This window comes from Takifugu rubripes, chromosome 14 (genome assembly GCF_901000725.2).
Source record: "Takifugu rubripes chromosome 14, fTakRub1.2, whole genome shotgun sequence".
Lineage (NCBI taxonomy): Eukaryota > Metazoa > Chordata > Actinopteri > Tetraodontiformes > Tetraodontidae > Takifugu > Takifugu rubripes.
This window is the reverse complement of record NC_042298.1, coordinates 6,721,865-6,745,146: the sequence shown is the minus strand read 5'-3', so window position 1 is coordinate 6,745,146 and position 23,282 is coordinate 6,721,865. Positions and strand designations below refer to the sequence as shown.

General features: G+C 47.2%; 1 protein-coding gene and 1 long non-coding RNA gene across 10 annotated transcripts in view; one reads left to right on the top strand and one right to left on the bottom strand.

The window, feature by feature from the left end:
* Positions 1 to 23,282, bottom strand: part of col23a1b (collagen type XXIII alpha 1 chain b) — an 82,292-nt gene that overhangs the window by 29,727 nt on the left and 29,283 nt on the right. The window contains exon 1 of one of the 8 annotated variants that reach the window (XM_029846981.1): positions 361 to 1,085. The exons of the other annotated variants lie outside the window; for them this stretch is intronic. The gene's annotated coding sequence lies outside the window, so the exon portion shown is untranslated. Of the gene's footprint in view, positions 1 to 360; positions 1,086 to 23,282 lie in introns of those variants that run through there. 8 annotated transcript variants of the gene reach the window in all.
* On the top strand, positions 644 to 10,426 carry LOC115252304 (uncharacterized). 2 transcript variants are annotated; one of them, XR_003890713.1, is made up of 3 exons: positions 644 to 751; positions 3,319 to 3,502; positions 10,015 to 10,426. It is a non-coding gene; the product is annotated as an uncharacterized lncRNA (long non-coding RNA). The 2 variants fall into 2 exon arrangements; XR_003890712.1 differs by lacking the exon at positions 10,015 to 10,426 and adding an exon at positions 7,029 to 7,123.

Genomic DNA, 23,282 nt, shown 5'->3' with positions numbered 1-23,282 from the left:
TTACAGTTTTCACTCTCCCCCCACACAGTCACCTAGCAGCTGACTCCCTTCCTGCTTATGCAACAGCAACAGCAGCAACGAAAGCAATAAGCTAATGCTAGCTCATGCATTGTGCTCACTTTCAGTTATTCACAATATCATGCTCTCTCTCTTCATTAAATTTAAGGAAATTGAATTTAAGAAAAGCGAGATCGGATGCCTTTTCTCCCAAATCCCAACTTGCTTCATGAATCCTCCCATGAGTGGCTGGAGACTCTCTGGCTCCTGTATCATGTTAGTCACTAGAAGATGTGCCACTATCTCATCACAACACACATTAACAGGTGGAACTCAAGCCGCTGTCAACACAGTGTCGCTTACGTCAGAGCTGCTGCCACTACATAGAGATTCCACAGCCAGGCCAAGAGTTGGGAAGATGTTTACTTGTTCATTTCAGAGACATGGAGGACAGAAATGTCTTCACAGCGGGGGTTCTACATGCCGTGCTCCCCATCCCGATGCAACGGATCGCCCACGTTCTCTCCCGCAGCATCACGATGCGGCGTTGCAATGAAGCCCGGCAGCAGGTGCAGACTCGCCCCGGTGTGAACTTTGCGGGAAGAGGTCGCGCCTCACTGTACCCGCGCGGTGACGTCCATATTTGGTCCAATCAGCTGTTCGCGTTCCTGCGGTCAGAACATGGTCGAGATGGCTGTCGGGCCATGAACACAGTTGGTGAAGGACGGGGATGAGTCTGAGGTTACAGCCTGATGTGAGTTTACGCTCCGGCAGCCACGCACCCGCGCTACACAATAAATACTGCATGCAAACACTCTACGAGAGGGTTGCATTTCCCACCCTGCGAGATCGTTGCTGCTATTTCTGTGCGCGTCTGCCGGCAGCTGTTGCCGTGATGGATGAGGGACGCGGCTGATATGTCGCGATACGGACTCTTTACGCACTAATGAAAACTAAACACAGCTGTGCCTACATGACAGAGGCATGCGAAATCCACGGCGGTAAACCGATCAAATCTCTGCTCGTAACGCGGTGGCCTTGCACAAGAGCCCCAGCTGCAGTCGAGGCTTTGCTCGTTTCCTTTCGTCTCATCTTCAGCACCACAAAGACCCCCCCACCCCCCCCCCACCCACCCAGTGGGAGGATGAGTGGAAGGGTCTCGATCAGAAGTTGTCCCCTCAGCTGTAGCTTCACAGGTTCAAACGCGACACGCTTGGAGTCGCCGTCACGTGTCAACTGCAGGGCGGCGTCGGGTTTCACTCCTCCGCTGCCAGGCCGAGAGGGAGAGAAACACTTGTGGTCGTTGGCGTCCCAGACAGGTTCTTGGACCGAGCAAGTCGCGAACCTGCGGTCGTTGTGGGAAAACTGATACACCGGGACAAGATCGCATTTAGTGGCCACTTCGAATATAATCTAAGGACGCTACCAAAGTGGTAGCGGTAGAAGAAAAACACACACTGCAGTGGCTGGAGAGGCTTCTGAACAATGGCAACTTTGTCCAGACGCACCTCATCCAACTCCTGCTGAAGCCATTTCACGGAGCTAAAGGAGCCGACTGCTGTAAAAAAAGGAAGGTGCAACAAGAAACCAAAGGTAGAAAATCTAAACGCGCTTTGTTTGCTTTAATAAAAGTGGGCTCAGACAGACCCTGATGATCTGCTGCAGATTACAGGGGAGGAGCAGCAGGTCAAACTTTAAGCACCTGTTAATGAAGACAGGGGAGCAGATGAAGCCCAGAGACACGCTCGTAAAAGGGAGTCAGAACCGACTAGAGATACATCGTCAGAAGACTCTCGAGACTCTTGAGGCTCTTGAGGCTCTTGCGAGTGCCCTGGGAAACGTCCTTGAATAACAGTTCGAATTCTCACTGAATTTAAACATCGTCGAATCTTCAGCGAGTGGCTGGTTCCTAAAGTGTGTTTACGCTTGCAACCCTCACGTGTGGGCCAGATGCACCTCCCACAGGTACAGAAACCCATTAGCATACGATTTGCCTGCAGACATTTGGACCTATGGGCAACCCCCCTTTTTGCAGTGTACCAAGGTGCTGACAGCATGTTTAGGATTAAAGACCGGAGGCTCTGGGCACACCTGGCTGAGGATGCCCCCCCCCCCGAAGCTGCAGCGTGCACATGAAAGTATGAACTCTGGAAAGTCCGTACTTGGCATCCACTCTAATGAAAACAAGAAATGGAGGCTTCATTGTTAAATGTAACCGCCACGACCCGTCTGTCAAACGCTACTCTTCACGCACGGCTGGTGCCTTCCACGTGCACGTGTCCGCGGAGCCTGTAGTCGATAACAAAGACAGGATGTGACCTCCAGCATGGTGGAGGCCGTAAAGCTGCCAGCGTATTTGGACGCAGCTCACCTCTCACCCTCACACATGCCCAGTCACCTTTGTGGGAACGCCCTCTTCTCCCCACAGATTCAGCCAATAAACGGACCGTTGGGCCGACTTCAACGTCCACATGTCACGGTCACATCGTCACGCCTGGATCCTGAGCGCCAGCCTCCTCTCACACTCACTTATGTGCTTCCTCGGCTCTGTCAGCCTCCTCTTCTCTCTCACTTTGGAGCTTCTCCGATCTCGTGGACAGCACCTGCCAGGGTGATCATCTTCCATCCACGTCCTCACCGTCCTCACTGTTACACACCCACTGCTCACACACTTTGTCCCTCCAATATTGCACCATCCTCTGCAGTCACCAGACGTGCGTGTTGATCAGGATGCCTAGAGTAATCCTGATGTGCTTCAGGGACTGAAACGGTTTTCTTGCCCCTTTTAAAGGGGTCCTGTCTAAAATCTGCGAGATCGGAGATGACGGAGCTGTGAGCAGCAAAGCCTGGACGCTGGAGACTCATGAAAGATGAATGATGTCTAAGCATTAATTCAACGGCAATATAAACTCCCATCTATCTTTATATGTGTCAAAGGTCTGGCTCAGATTGTTGAGTGTGCTGACGCCAGATCTATCAAGGTTCCAGCCAAGTTCTAAAAAGTCAGAACATTCACTAAAATAATTACTGGGCAAGAAACTGGAGCACTGGGAAGATTTCATGAAAATAGAGTCCAAGTTGTAACAAGCTCAGACTGAAAAAGGCAAATAACTCCAGCGGACAGAGAAACAAGCACAACCAAAGAAAAACAACTTTCTCTGCTTGTGTCTTGTCCATTAAGACTAAACAAATCCCCCAGGTCCTCTGTCCTCTGTCTGTCTGCCCCCCCCCCCCTTTCTCTGGCTCTGGCTCAACACCACAAGATGATCGATAAGAAAATATTATTCTGCACTTTTATGAGTCTTCCTGGTGTCACTGCAGATTCCCTGAGTCTTCAGCTGCCCTGCAGACACTTCCAGAAACCTCCAGTCTCTCATGATGACTAAGCTTCTTGGACCCGAGCTGGTTCTTGGACCCGAGCTGGTTCTTGGACCCGAGCTCGTCCGGTTCTTCTGCACCAGTCCAAGAACCAGTGCTGCTGATAATAGATGGCGAACTGCTGAAGGTATGGATGTGGACACGGGTGAAACGAGGTTATTATCTAACAGCAGGATGTTTCATGTAGGTAAACAGCGCTATTAGCCAACGCGGCTCACGCCCGCACGCACGTGGACCCACTCACGCCGCCATCATGCCCTTTGCAATTCAGCGCAAAAGCGTCTCATTTACTTTCCCATTCTCATCGTGTTTCACTTGTTTATCTTGCTCCCTGCGGTCGGAAATATCTTGTTTCCTTAATGGCTTCCAGTAAAGATCCCAGCATACATCCAGCCATGCTGCTGGGGAGCCTCCTTTGTGTGTCCAGCCAGACTGTACAGAGTCAGCGTGGACCAATCAGGACTCGCGTGCTGCAACGCTTCATTTCTATGGTAGAATTCAGCATTGAAGAAAAAAAACAAATTCATTAGGAACTGGTTCTAGAGTGGAGAGGAGAAGGTTCGACATGCAGCTGCTGAGACAAGTGCTTGACTTAAATGCCAGTCAGAAACTCCGTTTCCAAGGCCATCCTGGAGTAACGTTACACTGGGCTTTCCAGCAGCACCCCGACGGCTCATTAACCAGATGTTTTCTGACGTTCTGGGCTTCACCTCGCAGGAACCCTCTGTAATCACCAAACACCATCACCTCGGGGCATCGGCGGGTCCGCTGGGACCCAGACATCGTCTCGAATCGGGTCCAACCTCTGGGACAGAGCAGCACAGTGTTGGTATTGTAATGGATGAGGGTTTAATGGCGCCGAGTATAGAAAGACATTAGGTAATGTGGGGATTATTAGGGTGGGTTATTAGCAGCCATCCATGATGCTATGGTTCAACGGGACCTGCACAGCTGTTAGCAAACACACACACACACACACACACACGCACACGCACACACACACACACACACACACACACACACGTGCGTGTACACTCATGAGAGGGAAGTTGTGTCATTTAAACAAAAGGGCCCTCCCTAATTTTCCACATTTATTCCTGTCATACTGCTTTTTTTTTTAAAAAGCAGAGAAAATTTGCCTGAAATTTATGGAAATGGTTTCGAGTTTGTGCCGGGGGTCTTCCTATTCATCATGTTGCCTCTTAATTTGTCAACAAGCAATTTTAACCCGCATATTTGCCTCAAAGAACACATTTAATTTGTAATGACCCATTTTCTTTTCTCCAGAACAGCCTTTCTGCCTTCCTAAGTACACAGTTGCACCTGCTTGTTGCTGGGCTGACACTCTGGTCCTTGTTGATGGATTCCCCCATTACAACTCTGCAGGCTTCTCTCTCTCTCTCTCTCTCTCTCACACACACACACACACACACACACACACTGCAGCTGCAACGTTAGCCAGGTGGTTGCTAGCACCAGTCTGCATGTCTGTTTTGTCACTTTGTTATTCACGTCAGTATAAATATGTATACTGCGCTGCCACCGTATTTACAGCAGTAAATACGGTTCAAAACGTGCTTCCTGTTGCTGCAACACACTCGACAGGTTGGTGCAGCTTCTTGCGGCGGCCCCCTGCTCCAGTCCCACCGTGCGCTCAGCTTCTTTCATGTGCTGGGTCCAGATCCTCTCAGCTCATTTCACAGGAGCCTCAACCAGCTCACTTTGAAGAGCTTCCAGCTCCCCTCCAGGGTCCCCACGGTATGACGCACCGCAGCGACACGGGTACCTGCTCCGAGTCTGGGAGCTGCGCTGCCTTTCACGCACACAACTTTTTCACGTGGGATACACTTGGAGAAACTGCACATGTTCTGTATCACACAGGGCCAGTTTTTTTCCTTTTGGGTTGCCGTCTCAAAGATTGAACAGGCTCCCTCCAGCATGTAGGCTAATCCCACGGAGCCGCGTGTGCTGCGATGTATCAACGGAGGGGGACAGAGGGGGACGGCTGTACACGGGCGGTCACATTGTCTAAACCTCGTGCTGCTTTGATCTTTTCTTTGAGGTTGCAGATCGGGCCACTGTGCAACAGCCCCTCGGAAACCACATGCGTGTTGTGACGTGTTTTCTGCACGCTTGAGTAATCTGTTTGACACGGAAACGCTGCCCCGACAGGAGGGAAGCTGATTTCATTAGATTCAATCGTGTTCTGAAGTTACTGATTCCATGAACACAGAGCAGAACATATTGGAGTCCACGCATGGCTGCCGTGTGGACATCTGCGAGGACTTTTGTTTTTAGGTTCCAGGAAAGAAGCATCCATGTCAAAGGAAATGCCACCTCTTTTCCATTTAGTGCCAAGCGTCTCCATGTCAGGAATATACGACCCCTTTTCCCACCAAAGGAACTTTAAACATTTACTCTGGATTCTACTCCACTTAGCCGTGGTTAAAAAACTCCCCCTCACCAGGATCTTTCATCCCATGTAAATAAATTCCTGGTATTAAAAGTTCCTGGGAATACTGGTGGAAAAGGGGCTCGTGTAGATATCAAAGCTAATTTATTTGTACCTACTGTCTTTTCCCAGTCCTTCTTTCTTTTTTTTAGTGGAGATCACATGTAATTCATGTCATGTAGAGCGTCAAACGCTGCTGTTGAGGTCTGAACTGTGTAAAGTTACCAGGGAGGACATGATAGTACAGTAAATGATGACGCACTAAAGAAAACAGTTTAAAACTGAGGCTGCCGTAACTTGTGCTTGTCTTCCTGAGATACAGGGACCCGGCCTGATGGTCATAACAGATGAGCAGCTGCCTCTTCTGTTTTTCCTTATTCCATTACTTTTTAAGGGCTTAATTTACGAGAGAGGGAAAAAAAAAACTGGCAGTGTTTCTTCCCCAAATATCAACACGGGAAGAACATTTTATTTGGAGTAGAGGAAAAACTTTGCATGTCTTTCAGAAGACAAGTGGTCAAAAGTTGAATGCAAACAACAATGCGCACGTTTTAAAATTTGTAACCCCGGGACACCGTTTCAGCTTATAAAGAGACCAATATCCTAAAAAAATGCACCGATCTACGATAAGCAGATGCATCTGAACCTCCAGGACGGACCCGTGGTTATCGTCACAGAATCTTTTGCAGAAAGGAACAGATCTCAGATGTTCAGCAGACTGGGCTTTGCTGCACTGACTTTATTTAGCCTCCAGCTCGCTGATTTCAATCTTGTTGAGACAAACATGATGGATATTCACCGTGGATCTGTTTGTGCGTGAGTTTTCCAGTCTTGGGCGGACGCCAGATCTGGAGTGAAGAAGAGCAGAAATAGATAATGGAGCTGCCAAATGGCCTCTGTCATGTGGAAGAGAGACATGGCCAAAGCTGCTCCAGGGCATGAAAAAGCCCTCCCTCCTCTCCCTCTGATGCAGGCTGGTCAGGATGTGGAGCGTGAGAGTGCTGACAGAAGAAGATATGGCCCGGCCCAAAATTCATGGACACAACTTGACACCGTGTATGCGGTTTAAGGGATGGGTGCCAGGTCCACATAAATTATGCCTAGCTCGCTCCTGTTAGCCTTCAGCGGGTCAAGGATGTGCGAGGAGGATCATGGGTAACTGTGAACCTGTCTAATCCCAGTTTCTTTACTACTCCCTCAGGATCGTGGACTGAGACGGGGGTCGTCACGTGTCAAGCTGGGCCTGCTGTGAAAAACGGATTGATGCTAATTTGAAATCTGAGATTTATTTGTTTGTGCTTTTTAAGGAGGGGGGGGGGTTGACAGAGGAGAGGAAGTTATGTTTGTCAATGGCTGCGGAGGATGGTTAACCTGCAAACACCGCAAAGCACGACCCAGTCATGTCCTGCAGCTTCTGGGACTGTTGCATAGCAACAGTCATTAAGCCAATCAAAGCACAGGCACAAGTGGGGAGAATCTAAACTATGTCGTCTCATAAAGGCTCATTTAAAACAGCCACATGAATTTAGCGTTAATAACAGACAACAATCACCACACAGTCATTTTCTTTATGTGGTCTCGTCTTTTGAAATACCAAAGCGAGACAATGATTTTATCAGTTTTCATTGAAAACATTTCCTGTTGTTTTATTCATTTTATGCAGCCAGGAACATTTCTGAACACAGTAATTGTCCGGAAAGCAGCAGCTCAAGAGCACAAACATTCGTGACATTTGAAGTGAATAACATTGAGAGGTTCTATTAGGAAACTTTGGGTCCTTGTATTTGTGTGTTATCCAGCCCACGAAAGACTCAAACATGGTCTCAGACAAAATAAACCCCCTTCGTGGTAGCGCTCCCTAATGGTGGCGGACCACAGCAGGCTGCTGAGCTTTGCCAAACCACAAAAACTACGGCAGTGAGCAACAGTGTAACACGATAAAGAACTGAAAACTCACAAAAAAATAAATAAATAAAAAATATCTCAAATCCGGCAAACGCAGCCCGCAAAGGTCCTAAATGACTGAAACTGAAGGAGAGCCAACCAACCTTCCATCAGTAAAGACAAGTGAAGAGAGTAGGTTCATGTTGTGTGGAACCAAACAAAACTATAATTAAACTACACACTGGGCTGTCAACATTAATGTGGGAGTATTTTTTAGACCAGTGCTTAAAAAGAACATGTGATTTTAGATATGTGGTGATCAGGTATTGGGTCTTCCATTAAATATCTGGAAAACCAGGCTAATGGCTTATCAAGATATAAACAACAATCCGATCTAACAGATCCAGCAGATGATTTCCTGTTTGCAGCCGTATTTCTAGGAAAACTGGAAAGACACCAAACTTATTCAGCAATCTTGCTTCCATTCCATTTAGTACCCAACTACAAGAGTTTGAGTTTCTACTGCCCCAGTTTAAATCGTTCAACAGCTGCAGACATCAGGGTGAGGTGCTCTTAGTTTGTGGCCATGAAACACGAATAAACTCACATCAACAAAATGAGCTGGAAAACTCTATTCCAGGGTCTATTCCATAATTATTCCACTGTAAAAAAAAAAGTGTAACTTTACATCACTTTTTATCAGCACAAGAGAACCCGTGTTTCCCATTGATCACATCTCTCATTCTCCCTCTCTCTCTCTCTCTCCCTCACACACACACACAGACACACACACACAGCCTGACTCTAACTGTAACTCCTCAGCAGGTCGGACCTCCAGCTGACTGAACGGCTGCAGAGTCTAAAATGGGTCGCAGCGCTGGTCCTGATTAGATTGTTTGCTTTCTATAACCTGGGAAGGAGGAAGTTCCCCTGCCTGCTCTCCGTGGCAACAGGCGACCCCTTGTTACCCTGGTCACAAGCGGTCACACGCACAGAGTCGCAGGGTGCCCGTGTGGCTGCACAGTGCCGAGGGGAAGGAGTAAAAGGTGACACGTGTCATAGAGTCACAGACTCACAGACCTGCATGATGAGACAGCGGGTGTCCTTGAGCGTCTGCTGATGACACGGAGCGAACGCAGCAGCACACCGGACGGAGACAAAGCGTCGACCTCTCGTTCAATCTGCAGGGTTAAAACCCCGGATAATGTTGGAATCTGGTAAAACACGCCACAGTGCAGCCACAAATAGCTCCAACTAGGACTTCCCATTATCCCTGCCACCGGAATGTGCAGCTAATGCACGTAGACCGAAACCAGGCCCAGTCAACATACCTGTGGTGGCTGCACGGTTCAAAGCTGTGGGGAGTGTCTGTGTCTGTTTACTGTTGCAATTAGCAGTAGACAAGAGTAACGGATGATAGGATCGTTATGGAGAGGCTGTAATAGACGCCACAGATCAACTAAAACCGACCTAAACGGCAGGAAACCAGGAATACTTCAACGCTTCCAACCCATCATGGTGTTTGGACCGGCAGCACAGAGCAGGTGCAAAATAAATGCCTGACTGTTTATCTGACAGGTACTGTCAACAACGAGACGTGTGTAAAACACAAGCAGGTTTTAAACCCAAGCCCCCAGATCTTTGTGTGAGGAGCTTTGTAGCAATAGAGTCCCAATACTGTCCCCCAAACCAGTCCTGCAGCTGTCCTCTACTGTACATCGCAACATGTCTTGAATGCACGTTAAGCTCCTACACCCAATGTGCTCTCCAACATGGCTTTTCCATGAAAATAAAATCTAATGTAATTAGGAAACAGCTCCGAGGAAACATGTCAGCAATTACAGAGCTAAAACATGAACAGGATTTGTTCATTACAAGCAGAGTATCAGCTGAAACTCTAGCCTGCAAAAGCAAAATAAACCTGCTGATGGACAACGCGAAAACAAAAGCTGAGGTAAAGAGGCAGTGATGGATTGGACGCGCTCTTTCTCAGGTGGGCCGTGTGCTGACACCCCTGCTGCTGTAATCTGGACGGCTGGACTTCTGAGTGATGCAAACTGGTCCATGCACGTAAAGCAGCCGAGAACGCGGTGTTCGGTCGACTATCCGAGTGTTGTTCCAGTGTCCGTCCAGCCGTGGGGTGTAGAGTTACGCTCTATTTGTCACAGGTTAATTATGACCTGCGGTACAGTCTGAGCAGCGGAGAGAAAAACCTGCAGCAGCAGTCTGGGCACCGTCACCTCCAGCCCCACACAAGATCGCATGGACCTACGATACTCGGCTGAGATAATATTATTCCACAGGAGACCAGAGTCAGGAATGTGTGTCCGACAGTGCAGAGCTGAGACGTGAAAGGAACGGAGAGAAGAGGAGAGGGAAACGGAGCCGATCACGTTCGAAGAGAGACGCGCGGATCTGTTACAGCGAGGGAGGCGTGAGGGCGGGAGGCGTTCGAACGACCGAAGAGACGCCATTCACAGGTCCAGAGGAGGAAGCCCGGCACAGACGGTGACGTCAGGGCTGCTCCTGCACGGAGGCTCTCTGACTTGCCAAACGATTTGAGAAAAGACGAATAAAACTGCGCAAATCTACATGTTTTATCTGTAAAGGTCAAAGGTGACGCAAGCAACCGAAGGTTTCGGCGTGAGACAGGATGTGCAAAATGTGGCAGAAGCAGTCGCACGAGTGAGAACGTTAAACACGGGTTTTTAAAAAATAAATAAAAGGAGCATTTATTCTAATATTTATTGTTGTAGCGCGTTCTTTCAGCAGTGGGAGGACATCTGGACACATCTGGGACGGCTGTCGGTGACGTTTACCTTTCATTCTCCTGTGCTTGTCTTTTGGGGGGGGGGGGGTTGATGGCTTTAATATTTGGTCCATCACAGTCCCTCGCGCGGTCTATTTACACCCTCACTTTCATATAAAACATCTGGGAACATCTGGGAACTGACTACGAGTCTTCAGCAGCCAGTTCTGCTGGTAAATGTGAGACATTAGTGTCTCTCTAGCGGTGGACACACAGTAGTCATGGGAAAGAGCTCCAACATTCTTCAGTCACGACCACGACCCAGGAAGGTCGCTTTGGTGCGGAAGGACTCCACCGGTCGCGTGAAATCCGCAGGTTTCGGTTGAGATTGTCTGGACCGTATCGATGTAAACTTTAGGCCTGAATTATTAGCGGCAGGAACGTAGCGGCGCGGTGAAGCGCCCGACCGGCCATTCGCCGTGTTTTCAGAAGACGCTGCATCTGAACCCGCAAGAAAATAACACGCTGCTCTGTGGGCCGTAAACAAGCAAAGAGAAGCTGATGATAATGGGTCGCAGACAGGACTGTGCTGCCATTGTTTGTCCATGTTTGGTTATTATCTCCCCTTTGTTTGTGTCCTTCCGTCGTCTCATCTTTAAACCACTGAACTCCTCGGTTATTATATTCCATTGTAATTTCCAGCTCCCGCCTCATCTCGTTTATTTACAGTGTCTTCGAGACTAGCGTGACAGTCTGACGGTGTGTGGCTAACGTGCATGTGTGTGCGTGGGGGGGAGGGGGAACTGCAGTGCCCCTCGGTGGTATGCGGGGAGCTAAGTATGGCCTTCTCTTATACAAATACTCAACCTATATAACAGTTTAACAAAGAGCATAGAGACACCAAGACAAATATTGGCAGGAGGAGAAGCAGCTTTTTGGTGCCCATTATCAACCGACCCGGTTCTATGGTCCTTTCCAGACAATTCTATCAGAGAAAGAGTCATTTATGTCTTCAGAAGCAACGGTAACAAAGGAAACGCACGTGCCATCGTCCAAGAGTGTCGTAATAAATCTGAAACGGCGATAATGTCCCGGGATTACACGGCTCATTGATGACTGTCAGTAACTTTTAAAGTGCTTCAGGAGTTTAGATGTGAGGTAACTGGTCTCGTGGGATCAGTCTGATGGAGACCAGAGGAAGACGGAGGTGGTTTCCCGAGGAGGACACCTATGTGGATGGAGACAAATGATCCAAGTGTTTAAAGAAACAGATACTTGGGATGAATCAGAGCACCAGCAGATGTGCTTGGGAAACACTGGGCTGAGATCATCGCGCTAAATCTTCCGTCTCTGCAACAATTGCAAAGATGCTACTTTCCATGTTTCTTGAATGAACGCCGCAGAGAAATAAACAAAAAAGAGGCCAAATGGTTGGTTTAAAAGTCATCCTCAAGAGGTGAACTTCACTTTATGGTCAACAGACTTGGATTTGCCAAACCTGGTTTCTGTTCTGCTTTCACATGAAGAACATTAAAAAATGGACTCAAGATCTCCACCGCTCCTAGAGGTGAGCCTTGTTGCACCCCGGGGTGCAGGGAGGGATAAGCACTTTATTTTTGGTGAGGATGAATTTATTATTTTCATCAAAATCCTGGAACAAGGTTGAACAAATTCAAACAATCTGCTGATTATCTCAAAAGTGGTATAGATGCTGCTGCAGTCCGAGGAGTCACGGACCATCACTTCTGTGTGGGGAGAGTTACCAACATTCCAACTCCTCCAACATTTGAAAAATGTCACTCCGTGATTATTCTGCATCTAAAAAAAAAAGATGATTGGACATTTTCGTTTTATGGACGTCCTCAGAAAATATCGGGTTATTCGCCGGATTATGAGACTCGAGAGTCTTAAACTACATCAGCGGTTGGCCGGTGGCTAAATGTCAGCTTCCAGGAAACTCCGCGAGGAGAAGCCAAACCTCAGCTTCAGAGATCCCGTTTCTTCGCCTGTCACACTAACACTGTCTCTCTTCTTCACTTGTCCGTGTGCAGCTTCTGTCCCATCAATCCTACCAGATATCTTGGACTCAGTCAAACTTGTGGCCGTTTCAAGCCTTCAAAACCTCCTTTGATGGAGAAGCTCTGCGTTTATTCACTAGAGCGAACAACGCTGAGACCCTACCGGCTGCAAAACCACTGCTGGGAAAACTCAAACGTGCAGTCCAGACATCTCAGTGATGTTGGAGGAGTCCTAACCTGCTGCCAAACCCACAGATATACATTTAATGTATCCTCTGAGTCTGATTCTGTGGCGTCCTGCCCTCACAGACCTTCATATTTGTCCAAATTTTAGACAAACAGGTTGTAAGGGGAGGAACAGTTGCCCTCCACTCTGTCAGTTTGTGACAGCTGTGTAGAAATATCAGGAGGTTTCTTCATCTTTGCTTCACGTGTCCAGGCAAGGCCAGCGCGCAAGGCCTCTTTCCAGGAAACATCTTGTTGTTCTTGGACGCAAAGCGAGATGCTTTTGTCGTAAGACGAGAGATGAGAGAGACTGATGTGGGGCTGATGTGAGCAAGAACGAGGGCCACGGACGCTTCACGTAATGCATCTCATCAGCAGAGGTCCACCAAACACGGAGCTGGAGCCTCGAGTTCTTTCCAAGGACGTTGAACCTTTCCCGAGGTGCTGCCGGACCCATCAGAAACACATACAGATGGTGGAACATCCGCATACCGAGCTGTGTGCATCACCTTTAGCCACATGTCTCCTGTTAGCTTCTGCCCTGTTTCGCTGAACTCGTCCCTGGACGCGCTGCACGGACACCTGAAGGCCGCCAGATATCAGTCACATCGCTGAAGACGGGGAATAAAAGTCCCGTCGGTTCCTGGCGGGTTTCCCCTATAGTCTATCACAGTGATAAAAGTTTCCAGATAAACGAAAACGAGATCAATCTGATGAAGTCGATTAGCCGATTAACAGTGATCATCATCAATAACGTGGCCTCATGGCAGGTTTTCTTGTTTTCTGTTTTTGTTTTATTTAATGATTAATAACATTGTTGGGTTTGACTGATTTTAGACTTTAATATGTGGAAAAATGAAAAAAATAACCCACTAATTAGGGTGAAACTAAGTTTCATCCAACGTCAGTAAATTAGTTTTTAAAAGTGGCCCATTCAGTGTAACTATTTGAATCCTGGATTTAAGGTCACAGGTTGCAGAAGGCTGTTAATAACAAAACTTGTATGCATGTGTGTGTGTGTTTGTGTGTGTGTTTGTGTGTTTGTGTGTGTGTGTGTGTGTGTGCGTGCGTGTGTGAGAAGCTGAGCCAGGCTCAAAACAGCAAAGCAAACTAAATTAATCTGTTGTAAACATCGTGTTTACAGATGACCGTCAAACAGCGGCGGAAAGACAGCTGACGCAAAACAAACACAGCAAACTTGACGGGCCCTCCAAATGTTTGTGGTGGCTGGACTCGGCTCAACCATCTAAACACTGCAAAACAACAACTGTTCTTATTTTACCGCAACATCAGCAAAGCAACAAAAGTTCTGCCAGGAATGAAGAGTTTGGCTTCGCGTTTACGACGCCGTGGCTCCCCCGTTGAGCAGTTTGGCTGCGTCCACCGTCCTGCGGTGGTGAACTGGGGGAAGTAGCATCTTAACATAAGAGCTAAAAATAAATATTAGTCTAACTGCACTTTTATTTAACCTGGTCGTCTACTAGCGTCTACAGGCGACTCTCAATGAACACCAGCGATGGACCAGATCACGTCAGCACCACCAGCAGCACAGTCCTCATCACCCTCGGCCCCCAAAAACCAAGCTAACCACAAACAGCGAGGACCCGCGCGTCTCTTTGATGAACATCCTGTCACTGATTGTCCGTCTTCATGGCCGGATCTCTTCCCCCCCTGCAGCGACGGTGTAATTCAGTTAGAGAGAATGTAGCCAACAGAGAGGTCCGCCGAGCGGAGATGAGGGGAAGGATGAGTAACGAGAGGTTGAGTCGGCTGGGTCAGAGGTGTGGGAACGGTCTGGGAACGTCCACGCAGGGTCAAAGCGTCGGAACGGATGGACAAAGCAAACAGCCGCCTCTCGGGGCAATCGCCGTATCCGGTTAGCAGCTAGAGGAGATACAGCTGGTGCAAGAGGTTAACACAAGGAGGGTAAAGAGGTCAGGGGTCCCGGTGACCTCACCTGCCCTCCTCTTCAGTTTCAGCCAGTGGAACAAAAAGGTTCCAACGCCCGAGGACGGACGCAAGCAAAACAGGCTGTGCAGGGCAGGAAAACAGAGCGTGATGGAAGCAGTCCACACACTCACAAATACTGTACCTAAATGTGGATTTAAAAGGTATTTTTAGAATTACTTTTTAAGTAAATTTGTTTTTTTAGGGCATTGGAATGTGATTGTGTGTGTGTGTGTGTGTGTGTGTGTGTGCGTGCGTGTGTGTGTCAGGACGTTGGTCCCGACTGAAATATCTCCATTAACATGCTGCCAGGATTGCCATGAAATCTCCTACAGACGACGAGGACTTGCTCCTTTGGAGTCTCCACCGGTCTGACGTTTGTGAAATATCTCCAGACATTTTATATTTACTGCCATGACATCGACGACGGATATTCAATAAATTCTAATGGCATCGGAAATTCTGGCTTCTCCTCTGGGGACCACCAACATGCCAAACTTTAACGATCGTCAGCCGATAAAGTTTCTCTGATGGAGTTTTCTCCTCACTTTGAACGATTTTCGGCATCTTCAAAGGCTCATATCAGCGGAAGTACAGGAGCCTTTTCTGACTGACAAAAGGGGAAGAACGATCCCTCTTCTATAAAGATCCTGACTCCGAGTCAGAGGGATTTAGTCACACACCTGAAACACCAAGCTGGGAAAACACATTTCTGGATTAAGAACTGAAGTGTTTCCTGGCGTAAACATGTCTTCATCTGTGTGTTTCTACATGGTATATATTGTATATCTATTGATGCTGAGTCCACACAGTCCAGATGTGTCTCATTCAACAACTCTGAAGAACTCAATCTTTGATGTGAAACGCGGCGCCCAGTTCTAACATCTGCCCAGCCAGCTCGGTTCCTTCTCAGAGGCCCATCGATGCCGCACGTCACTGAGCCTGTGTCAGTTCAGGGTGCCAGAGATAAATAAAAAAATAAACAGCTGGCCAGCTGTTAGCCAGATAATCAGACTGTGGACAGTGAGCGATCTCTGACTGTACAAGGCAGCCAGAGAGAACATTAGTGTATGTTGATTAATTTACTTCAAACTAAACGCACATCCCATTCCGCCCAGCAGGGGGCGCAATGTCAATCGACCTGCTTCATCGCAAAGTTTACTTTTAATATTCAGACGCTGCCTTAAAAATGGACATTTGAGGACGATCTTTTACAGGATTGCTTAGAAACGTTCTGACATACAGACGTGCTAAGCAGCCTCGTGGAATATCACTTTATTTTAGTCATTTTACTTCAGTCAGAATCTTAAAATTTCCAACACGACATGAACAAAATGAGAACACATTTTTCTGTAACTAAAAAAGCATTTAAATTCATGTGACGGGTCAATCATTGAATCCCCTAGATGGACTCTATTGCACTGACAATGACATCTACATCCACTATTATTTATTCCTCATCTAATATACTTTGTTTTTTATATAAACGGACAGCTCATAAAACAAGCTTTACTCTCAAATCAGGACCAAATAAAAACAAATGGGACTCATTATCTTGTTAAGTCAGCAGCACAAAAGATGGAGGAGAAGAGAGGATTATTTCTGAGATGGAGGCTGTACACAAATAATTTAACTATTTGTTAGAACTGTTTTTGAGCAAACACAGCCATGACACATCACAGGCAGGATTACTGAATGTAAACTCTAAAACCACAAGTTTCCAGCTCTCCTCGCTGTCTCATTACCTCCTCCTGCCGTGTATTAACAGAAACGCTTCAGAGTGGAATAAATCCATAAATACCTCTGCATTATTGGATCAAGTCTGCCTGCAGTTCTTCAGAAATGAGGGTTTAGCTGGTATGAAGTCAGGTTTTCATCCCAGAAAAGAACATACATGATGTCATTTGGTGACCAAAAGAGGCTGAAGTGGCCTGTTCAAGGACGAGCGAGCTGAAAGTGAACTGTTGACGGTACAAATAACTTTGGTGTTCGTGCACCACCTGTATTTCCTCCACAGAAAAACACCGTTTTCTTTACGACTGCACATTCCGTCGGCGCCCTTCCAGGCCCTCGGGTGTGGAATTAGTTAACCGTGCTTGACAGGAGTTAAGATCAGGTGTCCCCGTGTCTCTGCGGGACGGAGGTGACCTGTAGCCCGAACGGGAGTCTCCTGACACGGGGATCAAACTGTGGCACATGCTCCTCGCTCCGCGGGGAGGACAACACACGTCGACCTCTGACCCCGGGACCTCAGCAGAGCCTGTCTCAGAGGATCACACTCCTGCTTTATCAGCTTCAGTCCAACACAATTAGCTGCGACACATGTACCTTTTATCTTAAGTGTCAATTATTTGGCAAAACAGACGGCTAATCCCCGCACGGAGGCTTGACGTCAGCTTTGTCTTTGGAACGCTGAGCGTCTCCACGCGTCAAGGCTTTTAAAACCGCCAGATTTGACTTGGCCGTCTTCTCCCCCGCTCAGCCTCCGTCTTTACACAATTAAAACTGCATCTGTTGTGATGCACGAGGGCGCGCATCACATCTGTGACCTGGAGTTTGATTACATGCACAGCCGTTTTGATTCTGTTGCCAAACAGATGGAAAATAGGATTAATAGTTCTTCTCCCGTGTTGCTGCAGCGGTGATTGACACGTTCATGTGGCCTGCTGCAGCTTTTAGCTCCTCCGGCTCTGGCATTCCTGCATTCTTCCGCTCTGAAAGTCCCATTTTCCTTCTGTTCACCTGCTCCTTCCATCCCCTGTCTTCTACCCTTCCTTTGTCCCATTTCACGCCTCAATCTAATCCAGGTTGTTTTCATGCCGATATTCCCCAGCATCATCATTCATCGTACAGCTGCCGTGCACGTCAGCACCGATCTGACAAACGGACCCACAGTTTTGCATTTTAAACTGCAATGTACTAAATCCAATGCCAACATTCAACATGTCCAACATACATGTCTTTACAGCCCCAACAGTGCAGAACAGAATGAAGGGGCCCCTTTTATGGTCTTCTAGGAGGCCCGTCCAGCATGAGTGTGTGCGTGTGCACGTGTTTACCGAAAAACCGAGTTATCGCACAAATAATTGGAAACAAATTATGTTGCAAGGAGAGGAACTGCTTGTAATAAGCAGTAATGGTCCATCTGCCGCTCCTAAATAAAGACGATACATCACTGTTGGGCCCTCTTTCAAGCAGCTTCTCTGCTCTCTTTGTAGTTCCTGGAAGCAATATGTCATCAAGTGGACCTTCAGTGTTGCACAAATGAGGGCCAAGCACTCTCAATCAGGGATGAATTACTGCCCGACTGCATGCTTGACTGTTTATGGGAGGACACTTCAGGACACAGTCGAGTTTAATGCAATCAGTTAAAAAAAAAACAATTAAAGAGTGTTATATTTGGTGTGAATGTGAGAGCTTTAAATTGAGACAAGCACACAGTGCAAATACAGATCCTGCTCTGGATTTAATGTCAAAACTCCAGCAGAAGCACCCAGAGACACATTATTGTCTCCATTAGGATGATGACCGAGTTTGATCTGGATTTTTTCACCTGGCTGGAGGAGCCAGAACTCCGTTACGTCACCGTTCCATCTGCTATCTGCTGGCAGACTCTCTCCTCACGCGCTATTGACGTTGGACGGCGTTCTCCCGACTTGTCTGAGACTTTCCTCTTATATATAAAGATTTAATGCAGCTGAGAGGAAATCAAGGCAGGATAGTGCATGAGAAAGGATGATAATAACGGACGTGATGACATGTAGAGGAATGAGTTTCGATGATTCTGTGGCCCAGAGCGAGACCCACAGCCCCTCACTTGGGTAGTGGGCTGAAAACCCTGGAAGCCAGGAGTTTGAAGGAGATCTCAGGCTCCATATAACAAGTCAATCAGGCGGGTGTCTGCCGGGCCGATGCAGAGAGTCTCACACCATGTCCACCAGCGATTAGGATGAGAGCCAGGAAACAAAGCGCTTCACTAGTGAGTGAAACAGCAACGGAGGCCTGCAACCCCCAAACAAGTTTAAATAACGGCTACGAACAGCTGCATATTCCGTCAGTGTTCCGCCAGCATCACAAAGCGGAGCAGCCACCACCTCCTTTGGGGTTGTGAAGAAGGCAACATGCGACACGAATATCTCACACCTACCAACAACCAGACAGGACAGAGCAGGCAAATATCTGCTTACGTGCCTGTAAACATGCCTGAGCCCGTTTACGTCACCAGTCGGATTTTCTGGAGTTATCGGATTTTTGAAGAGATCCTGTGACCAGAATAATGTGATTTATCTCATTTATCTGCCAGTAGTCTGATTTTTATTGCGATTTCCCAAACTGTTGGGGCGTAAATGATGAATTTACAGGTCTGAGAGGCTGACGCAGGACGCTGTGAAGCTGTGGCCTGTTTTCATCCAACCGCCTTCTTTTAAACCTACGTGAGATTTATCTGGAGGTAATCTTTACAATAATTGCACTTTCCCTGAGTGCCGTACCTTTCATCTCTCCACTTTTGCTTTCTTTTACATTCCCTCCCTTTTAGGTGTGGAATAATGAGCGCGAGTTCAGATCCCGTTTAACCTTTTCACTCAACATCTCACCAGGGAGCCGAATGTTTCTAACACGACACCGTGAACGGTGGGAGAACAAACCAAACAAGGAAATTTTCCCGAGCAGATTCCTCACCTTCTGTGATAGAAAGAACATGTGGTCACGAGGCTGCTCAGGCGGCGCATCAGCGAGTCGCCGAGGTTAATTGTCCCATTCTATGCTTTTCTTTGCATGTCCACTGTATAAACACATGCGCAATTACGCTTTACGGGCGTATTTCGTTTCACAGCCGCGGCGTCTCCAGGCTTTATTAATCAGGACCAGTTTCAGCGAAGCCGCCAACATGCAGATGGAGAAAGAGGGAGTGCGAGGATGGGAACACAGACAAAGTTTGTGAAAACATAAAGATAGATTAGCTTACGCCTTCGAGTAATTACAGGGTTTCCGTAGTTATAAAGCAGACGGCAGCTTACAACTGTTTATGAAATCACAGCACAGATCAGACAAGCCGCACGAGGTCAGTGTGAGTTTCACCATCGTCTGCTCCCCAAGCTGCAGTCTTTTACAGTACGGAGCTTCAGTGGAACCTTCACACATGCATTTTAAAGTATTGATGCTAATTATGCTGTCATACGTGGATGCTTAAAGCTAGGAGTTGTGTTTTATGGGGCGCCGAAGGAACCAGCCAGTTGCAACCAGATGGTGCATGTTGAACATCGGCCAAAAATGAGCATATGTTGGTATGAAATGCCTTGTATAAAAACATGCATGGAGAAACACAGTGTATGTGCGCGTGTGTGTGTGTTGTCAATGGGACAGTCTACTTTCAACATCACTACAATGAAAAGTCACATCAGAGACCTTGTTAAAATGTCTTTGTGGTGTCTTTTATGGAGGAGCAGATCACAGCCGAAACTACTTAACTGTCACATTTCTGCAATCCAATAAAAGTCAGAAAAAGGGGAGACAAGAAAGGCAGACAAGATAGTGATCGAACAGCAGAAATTAGCCGTGTTCATAGCTTGTAGTTTGTGTGTTAGACAGGATTCAGGACATCTGGACATCTTAAGGGTGAACTTTCTGACCATGAACCTCAAAGATCTCGTTCAACAAAACCCCGTTAACCCCTTACTGGCCGGTAGAACCTTTAATGAACACGGGCAGATCGTCTGCAAAAGGTGAAAGTGCACAGATTAAATCTGTGCTCATCTGCTTCTGCTCTTCTGTCAGGCTCATAAAGTCCCACGTGTACATGACAACATCAGGGTTTTCAGTCCTTTCAGTGACGGTTACTCACTCAAACGTAATCTGCTGTGTAGTTTTAGCGCTTAGCGGTTACTTAAGCAGCCGCACTGTGATTTAAAGTAAACCACAGCGTCGGTGTTCGCTCTAATGAACATGGAGTGAGTGGGTGTCACTGGACAAAACTGGAGCTCTGTCAGACAGAAGAATAACTTATACCAGGCTCTAATTACACAGAGTAGATCAGTTTTAGTCTTTTTTTTGGATTTGTTAATAAAAAGAAAGATAAAGAACCTCTGCAAACGTTTTAATAGTCTACAACTCCATTTAGCCACATGCATTTAGCATCATTTAAAAAGGTGAAACCTGACTAAAAAAGATTAATAGAATAAAGGGTTCCTCCCCCCCACGAGTTGTCTTTGCCTCCCTGGGTTCATTAAAACACCAGACGGCTTTATTTAATGTTTGTAAGGGAAACAAAGGCACTGATAAAAGGACAGATTGTTAATTAGAAACATTTTTCATCCTTTCATTCCTCGCAGACGTACTTTCCCCATCTTTGGGTCCGGCCTTTCAGGATTTGGCAGGAATTGTGAAGACAAAGACATCCATATGGCACACACACATCATGCATACCATAACACATGCACGTTTGTGAGGGGAGGTTTTGCTGTCATTGAAGGCAAATTGTATATATGCTACAATTTTTCATCCAAAATCCCTTTGGATGCAGTATTTTTAAGGAGACGGTGTATTTTAATAGCACTCCACCTTTATTTCACCTCCAACATGATCTATAAAACATCCTTGCATTACAGGTGGGTCTGACCAGGTCAGAGATGGTTTAGCCTGGGACAGGTTGCTTAGTTACCCACAGAACACAAACTTTATTACTGTAAGTCTTGCTTGATCTTTGCTGCTGAAGCACAGATGGGACAAGATCAAGGTAAAGAATCTGTGAGTCTAATGTGTGTTGATTTGTGTTGTGTTAACAGTGATGTCATTGATGGACTGCTGGAAAAAGAAACAAATCAGGCTCAAACTTTATTGCTCAGAGCTGCTGCTGGTGTGTTTGGACTGATGGCAAAATGTGGTATTTTGGTCTGTACAGAATCCATATAAACTTGGAGTATATTTGTCAGACAAAGCACACGAACACACACACACACACACACACACACACGCACACACACACACCGCTCGTGTTTGTCCTCCTGCCCACACATCCCCCCCCCCCAGCCGTCATCATACATGAGCTGAGGCTTGTTTGTGCAGAGCATTCCACTGCGATTCTTGCCCAGCACATTAAAGAACTTCCCCCCTCCAGCAGACCGAGCTGTGCCCCCCAGCATGCGTCCGCAGGGCCGGGAGACGGGGCTCTGTTTGCTTTATCGGATTTGTTTGGATTCTACAGTCGGTATCCAACAGTGGTCGCGAGTGCTGAGCCCTCGGTTTGTTGTTGTACTGTATGCACGTCCGTTTGAAGTGCAGGGAAACCAGGCAAACTTCCAGCGAGATGCCCCCATCTCGCTGACTGGACAATCACAGGACAACAAACCACCACATCCATCAAGTTAGAGGGAGGCAGGGATGGACCCTGGACAGGCCGCCAGTCCATCCCAGGACTATTTACAGGCTCTGATCAACCCAATGTGCCTCCAACACAGAGAAGATGCCGAGCTGGGGGAAACCATGGAACATTCTTGCTATGAGGGTGACAAACCGCTGCGATGGCGTCCCTCTTTACAAGCAACCAATCGTGTTTATCTGCATCTCAAACAAACGGAGGCATTTGTTTTCATCAGCAACATGAAGGGGGAAGGGGGGGGGGGTTAATCCCTGGCAGGGATGAGTCAGAAAGAAGAACAAACCCACCCTCCATCCTGGCCTTCCACCCTCAACCTCACCCGCCAGACACCATCAACCCCTAGCGGCACCAGAGCCACCCGCAGGAGCCGTCCCTGCCCAGGTGGCCCAGGAGGATGTCCTGAGGGGGGGGTCCATTCAAACTTTGTGTCAGCATGTTGGGATGAAGATACCAAACTCATTGGGCATCAGGAAATGCTTAAGGATGAATCAGCACGCTCACAGATTCACACTCACACATGTCGTTCATTAAAGCAACAAAGCTCGTTCTTTCAATCTAAACTTATTTCAGTTCCTTCATTTTAGCCTCTCAACGGGGGAATTTTACTACTCTTACCTCACAGCGTTTCACAGGCTTTTGTAGACCAATAACTAATCTATTTAGAGATGAGAATCAAAAGTTTGAATTTAATGGCCGTATGAAAATACATCAGCTATGAAAACTATGATTAAAAATGACAAATTATGGAAATAAAACGAGTATTTAAAGTTTTTCAAGGCTTTGGCATCAACTTGCGCAGCTTATATTTTATTACTGAGCACATTTCCTCAGGAGAAGAAGGGAGACATGAATCTCATCCAGTTATTCATCCAATTATCTGATGTCACTGAATTTATTCCACCGCTGCAGCTCCAGCCAGAAGCATCCCTGATATTTACGACTCAAATATCAGATTTATCAGATATGGGCAGAGTGAGACGAGACTTGGGGAAGAAATCTCCTCCACGTGTCGGGGTCAAAGGAGCCAAGTGCATGAACGTGATCTGTGATATTTACTGGCACAGCATCAGTGTGCACAGACTATATATGCAACCACAAATCTGTATGCTCCAGTCTGCAGCGTCATTGCATGGAGGTCACTGCGTGCTCAGTGAACAATGAGAGAGAGAGAGACACCAGAGAGAGAGAGACCAGAGAGAGAGAGAGACCAGAGAGAGAGAGACACCAGAGAGAGAGAGACCAGAGAGAGAGAGACAC